This window comes from Homalodisca vitripennis, chromosome 5 (genome assembly GCF_021130785.1).
Source record: "Homalodisca vitripennis isolate AUS2020 chromosome 5, UT_GWSS_2.1, whole genome shotgun sequence".
NCBI lineage: Eukaryota > Metazoa > Arthropoda > Insecta > Hemiptera > Cicadellidae > Homalodisca > Homalodisca vitripennis.
Genome location: NC_060211.1, coordinates 181,455,873 through 181,465,981, shown reverse-complemented (window position 1 = coordinate 181,465,981; position 10,109 = coordinate 181,455,873).

The window sequence follows — 10,109 nt, the reverse complement described above, 5'->3', positions numbered from 1 at the left end:
CGGTACTTTAGTTACTATAACGCTTAACGTAAAATGATCGATTGTACACATGATTTTCTCGTAATATTGATACGATTAGGATTAATGTAATGAAAATCGCTATTAAAATAGCACGGATCGTTAACACAACATATATTATATGAAAATTGAAAATCGTCTACAAGTATAGAGCAAGTACTGAAAATTCAATAACACAATAATGTGTGTGTGTGTGTGTGTGTGTGTGTGTGTGTGTGTGTGTGTGTGTGTGTGTGTGTGTGTGTGTGTGTGTGTGTGTGTGTGTGTGTGTTTTACTCGCTGATTACAAAGTAAAAGAGCTACTAACTATTCTCCTGTTTCATGACACCGATGTCCCCTGATATTTCAAATTAGAAATAACGGAAATATGCATCAAAACCGCCATTCAATTTTGTGCTGACATTTTTGTTAATTGACAGTGTGCAGTGTGAAACTGACATATTTTGGACGTTAGACTCTTCTTCACTGGGATTTGTTAGAATTTCAATAATTTGTATTCGTAAAAAGTGATAGAGTATGAAACCCACACACAATGCTATTTTTTGTTAGAACACTTAGTAACAAATAATATCAGTGTAATTTTAAATTTTATCACTTTCTTGATATGATAAGTTAAAATTATACACTATTAAATTTTTTAATGACGTACGCGTACGTGGTTTTTGAATTGTTAATACTAAGGAGAAATACTAAATGACCTGTATATAGTTCACTTTATAGGAAAAATAATTATAAGGAGGAGACCCATTATTCACCCAAAAGAATGTAGAGTATGTGAAAATATTTACTTGAGATGTGTAAACCTACCATGGTATCAGTTATGGCACTTAAGACAAAATTATTAATATTGAGATATTATTATTGTTATAGTGAAGCAATTACATTAAAATAAAGCACTGTGTTTAGTGGATTATATAATAGTGGTGGAGTAACAAATGTATTGAAATTTATATGGCAGCAGAAATATAGTTTTATCTCAAGTTGACATTCCTTACGACAGTTTAATGCCGTCTTAAAAATAAAATTCATTTATAAAATAGTTAATTTTTAGTATTTTTGTCTCTTCAAAACTGGCAAAAGGAGAACAAGTGCCGCAACTGAGGTGTAAGTGTCCACACAGGTTACCATTAGGTGGTCCTGTGTGGGTACATCTTCATTTAATATATTTACAGGTAGAGATGTGAATCCCTTTCGACACCTAGTTGCATCGGTCCTCCCAGCCTGCAGTACCCGCGGCCTGTGTATATCAACGAACTATACTACTGGAACGCGCACTGCCCATAAGCAACATGTTGAGTTTTCCGGTCGCACACAGCTGTGTGTTACTGGTGTATCCATGGACTTGCAGGCGCTTAAAGTGGGCAAGAACTCACCGAGTTGAGCGGCGGTCAACGGGACGATACGGCATCACGCCTTTTCATGGCGAAAAACAAATCATTGTTTTTATTTGCATTGTTGGCAACTCTTCTTGTTTATTCCGTCAAGACGTCTGATCTGAGCAACTCAACTAGTTTGTTTTCCTTTTATTTGTCAATGTTAGTAATGTTTGTTATTTCGTGACATGGTGAAGAGTTTGCTCTGCACGTCCAGATGGACTAAAGGCAGCCACATTTCTGGTCACAAGTGTAAGTTCTTACTATATCAACCATATCATTATTTATTTTTAACTTCCAAAATAGTAATTTTCACCAATATTATGTTCTGTAATGCCAAATTATTAACTGGGTTATCCAAATAATTAAAAGTGCGGTAGGACTATTAATGAGTACATTAATAAGCTATTGTTTTTTAATCATGAATAATAATTATATAGTTGAATAAAACATGCTTATCACTCAATTATTTTATCCGCATTGATCCAAAATATCAATGTTGGTCGTTATAGCACTTATGAATGCATAAACTTATGTCATTGCTAAAAAACAGTATATACTGACCTACTTTACTTTATAATATGGGAACTTTATGATTTTCAGCTACCTGTATTTTATTATTTGTTTGTTTGTTTTGGCTTTCGATTGAATGATGACAATTTACTAAAAAAGTGGATTACTGCGACAAAGAGAAAAAATTGTAAGCCAACAAAACATACTGTTTTATGCAGTAAACGTTTTACAGAACATGATTACCATTTAATTTTGCCTAACACTCTACGAAAATGTCTAAAAAATGAAGCAGTTCCAACAATTTTTTATTTTCCATCTCATATACAACAGCCACTGGAGAAACGAAGGAGGATTATTGTCAGAAAGAAGTTGTTTTCAAGGGGCATTTAACTTATGACGAATTCACTGGAAGCCACGGGTTATTTTTAATTAAAACTGTATTTAAGCTATTTTTTTAATAATATCTCATCACATCGCAAAACAGAAAACATTTGACATTACAATAATACCCAACTTAGGAATAAGGCAAAATTTGTTAAAATAATTTTATTTTCTAACACGAAGATAAAGTATGTCATGTTTGTAAATTTTATGTAGTTTACTTTGAAATAAAATACTGTCGATAAAAATGTTGTTTTTTTTTTACTTGGGAAATATTTTAATCTTCGTTTTACATCTTTTACAGACATCTTCGTTTCCAAGTTTATAAGTAAAATACTAAGTCAAAATCTCAGTTATTTTTATTTTGTACAAAAATCTGTCTTTAAACTAAAAATAAAAAATCCACGGTAAAAATAAGTTATTAACATTTGTAATAATAAATAAATGGTGGTATCTAACAATATTATTAAGTCTAGAAGTGATGTCAGATCATTACTATAATGCCTGCCATATGGGCGGAGTGACTTCTTGCCCATTTCCAGCGCCTGCAGTTTCGGAACGCAGCCCAGGATTTCGGCTCGGTTTCTCCGGCCCAGAGCGCGTTCCATTATTATAGTTCGTTGGTGTATATATGGCGACACTACACGCTCGCACTCCACCGAGAACTGAAACATTGTGTTCTCTTTTTGTTTCCATAATTTTAATGATTGGATTCTATATCGTCATTTAGGTTTACAGTTTATTCGTAGAGGTTGACTATCAGACCTCTACGAATTTAACCAAACTATTAAAAAAAATTCTTTTTTAGGTATTAATATATCAAAGTTAAGAAATAAAATATATAAACCCTATAAGACGGCAAGGAGAACTGCATTGTTTTGAAATCTTGATTGAACATTACATATTTTTAATAGTATACTTTATAACTCGAATATAGATCACCCCTAAAAAGTATTTAATTCTTCACATGTAATAAATATTCTAACAAATGGTAACTTCCCTTAAAACAAATAAGACCTTTTCTGTGACGCAAAAACAAGAAGCATACATTTTTATATGTTTGGATCAAAAAACTTTTGAACTTTTATGTACAATTTACTGTACTACGATAAAAATAAACGTCTAAAGTTCACTAAGGGAGTGAAATTTCAACACATGTTAAACGCGCCACCCCTTGGCCATGGCAATGGTAATCTATATTAAAACATAAATCAAATATGTATGATGCTGTGACACGAGCAATCGTATACAAATGGATAAAATGTTTTTTAAGTCGTTCATGTGAATCACATAAAGGGTGTGTAAAATATATATCGTAATTGTACTCGTAACTGTACTTAAAGTATTAGGTCGTTTCTAATGTTGATAACCATATAGTTATTGGACGTGAAAATATACAAGAACTCCATATAAGTGCTATTGTGTTTATCCATAGATTTTAAATTGAGTTTAACTAATCTTTCACGCTTAGGTGTTTCTAGTTGCAAAGAAGTAATCAATGAAACTACGTTTTTGTTTTTCCTTACATAAGTACTACCTAGTCTGCCAGTTTGATTCCTGTTTCTAGTTTTTTTACACCTCACATATTGTTTCAAAATATTATATTTACATGGTTTGAGTTTTTCTCCTCTTATGGCTTCCTATTTGGCCCCCATTTTGTATATTTATTACTTACATAAAACACGAATCGTAGGAGTTTTAAATAATCAACACGCAGCCATTATACGTAATTGTTTTAAATTTAATTTAGAATGGATAAATAAAAAGCTCACATACGTTTCCTGACTAGTTACTATCATCTTTATATCATTATTGATCCCCATTTATGTACTACTGATGTGTTGTCAGTTGTTGGTTATCGTTCATGATTTTTCATCATCGTGCTTATATTACATATCATTACCGATCCTTATTTACTACTGGGGAGTAGTCAGTGGTTGGTTATCGTTCATGATTTGTCATCATCGTGCTTATATTACATATCATTACCGATCTTTATTTACTACTGGGGAGTAGTCAGTGGTTGGTTATCGTTCATGATTTTTCATCATCGTGCTTATATTACATATCATTACCGATCTTTATTTACTACTGGGGAGTTGTCAGTTGTTGGTTATCGTTCATGATTTGTCATCATCGTGCTTATATTATATATCGTTACCGATCCTTATTTAGTTTGACTAAGAACGTGTTTTTTTGGAAATTGTGTTAATGGAGTTTACAAGCGTTGTGATTTCTTCTGTGTTTATGTGATCACAATGCCTTCGTTCGATTTGTTTATTTTAATGTAAATTTTGCAAAGCATTAGGTTGTGGCTAACCATCCATGGTCAAAAACCAACTTTAAACTAATTATATTACTTTTATAATAATGTTCTAATTTGTTTCACTAGTGATGAATTAAACATTACGTTATGTGTTAAATAATATTTAAAGAATACCAGTGGAAAAGGTTAAGATGTATACTACAATGAAAATTGTGGTGAGAATCGGAAAATGCAATTAATAAAAAAATAACTGTCCTACTTCACGTTGAAAATTAAGTTACAGATTAGCTGGTATGCTGTTAGTAATTGTATTCTAAAGCAAAAAGGAGAACAAGTGCTGCTACTGAGGTGCCCACACAGATTGCCTGTTGTGGTTAATATAATTAGAATTATCGGACCTATTTACAAGTAGAGAAGTGAATCTCTCTCGACACCTAGTAGCATCGGTCCTCCCCGCCTGCAGTCCCCGCGGCCTGTGTATATATGGCGACACTACACGCTCGCACTCCACCGAGAACTGAACCTTTGCACTTCAAATGCAGATTTGACTTTTAACACGTGCGTTTGTTCCTTTCTATGTACAAAGTAAAAGTACGCCAAACCACTTTTCGGAACAGGCTTCCCTGAGGGTTGCATGCAAAATTGTAAATCTGTAGCTCAAGTCTCTGAATTTGAAAGCACATAATATATTATAGCCTGCACACTTAATTCGTACCTAAACTGTTAGTATTTTGTTAGTTTAGTGTTTAGTGTTAAATTACATTTACAATCTCTATATTCGTTGGTTTTTGTAAGTTGAATCATAAAAATATTAGTTCAATTTAATAAATATTTTTTTTAGATTTAAAAATAAACGCTGGCCAACACGCTAACCCGCACATACTGACAATATAATTACATTTTAATGTAGTATATAAAGTGAATTCGTCCCTAATGTTAGACTGATGTATTCATATATTATATTTTGAGCTTTAGCGAAACCTGTACTCGTGGTGCTGTAAAAAATTCATTTCTTTCTGAATGTCGGTCCAGACGATATCTCAAAAAAGAGTTTTCATGAATCTTCTTTACTGTAAGGGTAACACTGATTTTGATGATGGTGCATGTCACTCTATGGGATTTATCGGGGTTTTAGTAAATACTTAGGTCGTAACCATAATGAGAACAGAACATAGCAGTATAAATAAATTGAACATTTAATATGAGCTTTTAACATTCAACATATTGACGCATGTAATCTAATCACCCCATACTCTTTAGGTGACTTTGTGTGAAGCGTAGAGTAAAAATAAAAATGTGTAAACTGTTCTAATTGAACACTACTATAAAATAAATGGCGGTTTGTGTATATATCGCGACATTACACGCTCGCACTCCACCGAGAACTGAAAGTTTTGTGTGCTGACTCCTCACCAAAATGTGGCGGTATAACCGTAAGGTTGCAACTGGAATGTAGGAGTTGCCCATCATTGCTCCACGGATAGAGTTACTCCATTTCATAGACTAATTAATCTTTCCTTATTTCATTTTCTTCTCTACATAACAAATTTAAATTCAATGGAAAGGTGCATTTTCTAAACATCAGGAGTTCTATATGATTACGAAACTTGACCGGTCACAGGTGTAATTAAATAAACAGTTCCCACGTTACTGGATGGTGGTGGAAGAGAAATAATTATACACATATATGGTGTCGTAATTAGTCAGCCACGACGCACAATAATAATGCCACTGCCTCCATAAAATCAAACGCATTTAAAACATGCTCCAACCATAGTATTTGATGCTTAATAAAAATCCAAACTGTCCCACCGATTCTGTATAATTTTTTTGTACGCCGAATCCAAATATCAAGTTTGCTCACTCTTTGGAGTTTGGCTTTATAATTGAACGCGCTAAAACTTTTTCAGTTTTTCGTTTTTCACTTACATATAAATTAATCCTTCCGGCTCAGTTTATAGAAGAAGGATGATTTTGTGACAGTTGAAATAAATATTAGTAATTTAGTTTTTTATGGGATTTACATGTAATAGATATCTCTAAAATCGTATTTTATTACTACAAGTTTATGACATAATATTAGGATCCCAGCACATTGTTTATTTCTTTTTCTATGTCCATAAATAATGGCCTGGGAAATTTTGCAAAATATTGACTTTTTGGAACGAAACGCGAGCATGCTAGCCAAAAAAGCGATATCTCGAAAACCGAAAGGTACAAAAATTCTTAATTATAAAATGTGTACTAAATGTTGTAAGCATTCCAGAACCACTTTAATTTTTACTCTAGGTTTATAAAAAAAGTAGTTATTTTTTAAAACTATTTACTAGTTCACTATTTTAATAAAGAACCTTAAAAAGTTTATTCGTAAAAATCTACTACATTGTTGTATGTACTTGCAATGCATGAATTTAACCTGTTTTTAACCGTTTGGTGCTGTAACTCAGTTATTTGTTATTCAATCTTTTTGAAACAAAAACTGTTGAATTGGTATAAAATACGCTAAAAAAAGTTATTCTGGTGAATTTGTTGTCAAAGTAGCCGTTTCAAAGCTAATACAATTTGAAAATTTTGAACGGCCGCCATTTTGAAATGCAATGGGATATTTGTTTTATTTTTGTCACTGAAAAGGACCAACACTAGGTTAACATAACTGTTAAGTTTAAAATCTGTATCTTGAGTGGTTTTTGAGTAGTAATTTTTTCCCAAAAAACACATACAGACAGACAGACGCTAAACGAAGTGAAATAGGGCACCTGTTATATTGCATTATTTGTTAGTTTTGGCCTGCTGAACAATGTGGCAAAGTTTGTTCGAATGGTTGCTGGACACCATGTATATGTTACATTTTGTTATATGTTATGTTATATGTGTATGTTATATTATACCACATGAAACCACACAATAATTATACCTCGTCAGGTAATGTTATATTTCCCTTTAAATGTCAGGTAGTATAAGAACACTTGAAAATAACTCTGAGGGCTGCTCGCATTCCGAAAAGACACTCAAAATTATGATTTAGTCACTGCTAGAGTGCCTATAGCCGAATATAAACTAGTAGTATATTAGTTGTACCCATAACAGCCTAGTGTAGCCATGTGGATACAGGAATACTTGAGTGCTCCTACAGAGTGTTCATTTCTATCTTTATTATCTGGGCTGATATGTGTTAACTTTCTAATTATTTAAGCAATACCAGATTAAGTGTAAGACAGGTTCTAATTGCCCTAGCTTCGCCTGTAATCAATCAATGAATATATTTTTATAGCCAACAAAAGATTGATCTTTTTGAATGAAAAGTCAAAGGCACAAAATGCTAGGAAAGCCTGACCAATCGCAAAGAATAAATTATTCAACTAAAATAAACAAAGGTTTCATTTCCACCAATTTTGTCTAAGCGTTACAGAAAACTATCACTTGAGGAAGTGGGAAGATATTTTTTCTGTCTGTTTTGTATGTCTCTCTACACAATATGTAGAAAACGAATCAACATACAGACTTGATAATTTGATAGAAACTTCATTTATATATATTTATATATGTAAGTCCGGCTTGATGGGATTTGTCTGAATTTGCTAATACATATTTTCATTAATCTCATAACCGTGATGGAATAAAGTAAATAGCAGAATAGGCTAAATACATTTTTAAACAAATTGAGTACAAGAAATTAAATATTTATATTCAAATGGAAATGTGGCGATAATCATATAGAAATTCGTATTGTATCAAAATAGAACGTCGCTCTTTACGTAGGAAATCATATTGCGTATTGTTAATTTAATTTATTGGTTTATGATCAACAAAAGAATATGACTTGAATGAAAAACCAAATATTTTGAGTCACCAAACAATCTAACCAATTGAACAATCTACCATTGAAACCAACAACTGTTAATGTTTCTACCATTTCCGTAGTCGGTACTTTAGTTACTATAACGCTTAACGTAAAATGATCGATTGTACACATGATTTTTTCGTAATATTGATACGATTAGGATTAATGTAATGAAAATCGCTATTTAAATAGCACGGATCGTTAACACAACATATATTATATTGGAATTGAAAATCGTCTAGAAGTATAGAGCAAGTACTGAAATAATAACACAATACGTTTTATATATATATATATATATATATATATATATATATATATATATATATATTTGTGTGTGTGTGTGTGTGTGTGTGTGTGTGTGTGTGTGTGAGTGTGTGTGTGTGTTTTAAGGAGGAGACCCATTATTCACCCAAAAGAATGTAGAGTATGTGAAAATATTTACTTGAGATGTGTAAACCAACCATGGTATCAGTTATGGCACTTAAGACAAAATTATTAATATTGAGATATTATTATTGTTATAGTGAAGCAATTACTTTAAAATAAAGCACTGTGTTTAGTGGATTATATAATAGTGGTGGAGTAACAAATTTATTGAAATTTATATGGCAGCAGAAATATAGTTTTATATCAAGTTGACATTCCTTACGACAGTTTAATGCCGTCTTAAAAATAAAATTCACTTATAAAATAGTTAATTTTTAGTATTTTTGTCTCTTCAAAACTGGCAAAAGGAGAACAAGTGCCGCAACTGAGGTGTAAGTGTCCACACAGGTTACCATTAGGTGGTCTCCTGTGTGGGTACATCTTCATTTAATATATTTACAGGTAGAGATGTGAATCCCTTTCGACACCTAGTTGCATCGGTCCTCCCAGCCTGCAGTACCCGCGGCCTGTGTATATATGGCGACACTACACGCTCGCACTCCACCGAGAACTGAAACATAGTGTTCTCTTTTTGTTTCCATAATTTTAATGATTGGATTCTATTTCGTCATTTAGGTTTACAGTTTATTCGTAGAGGTTGAGTATCAGACCTCTACGAATTTAACCAAACTATTAAAAAAATTCTTTTTTAGGTATTAATATATCAAAGTTAAGAAATAAAATATATATAAACCCGATAAGACGGCAAGGAGAAAGAACTGCATTGTTTTGAAATATTGTTTGAACATTACATATTTTTAATAGTATATTTTATAACTCGAATATGGATCACCCCTAAAAAGTATTTAATTCTTCACATGAAATAAATATCCTAACAAATGGTAACTTCCCTTAAAACGAATAAGACCTTTTCTGTGACGCAAAAACAAGAAGCATACATTTTTATATGTTTGGTTCAAAAAAATTTTGAACTTTTATGTACAATTTACTGCACTACGATAAAAATAAACGTCTTAAGTTCATTAAGGGAGTGAAATTTCAACACAAGTTAAACGCGCCACCCCTTGGCCATGACAATGGTAATCTATATTAAAACATAAATCAAATATGTATGATGCTGTGACACGAGCAATCGTATACAAATGGATAAATTGTTTTTTAAGTCGTTCATGTGAATCACATAAAGACGGTGTGTAAAATATGTATCGTAATTGTATTCGTAACTGTACTTAAAGTATTAGGTCGTTTCTAATGTTGATAACCATATAGTTATTGGACGTGAAAATATATAAGAACTCCATATAAGTGCTATTGTGTTTATCCATAG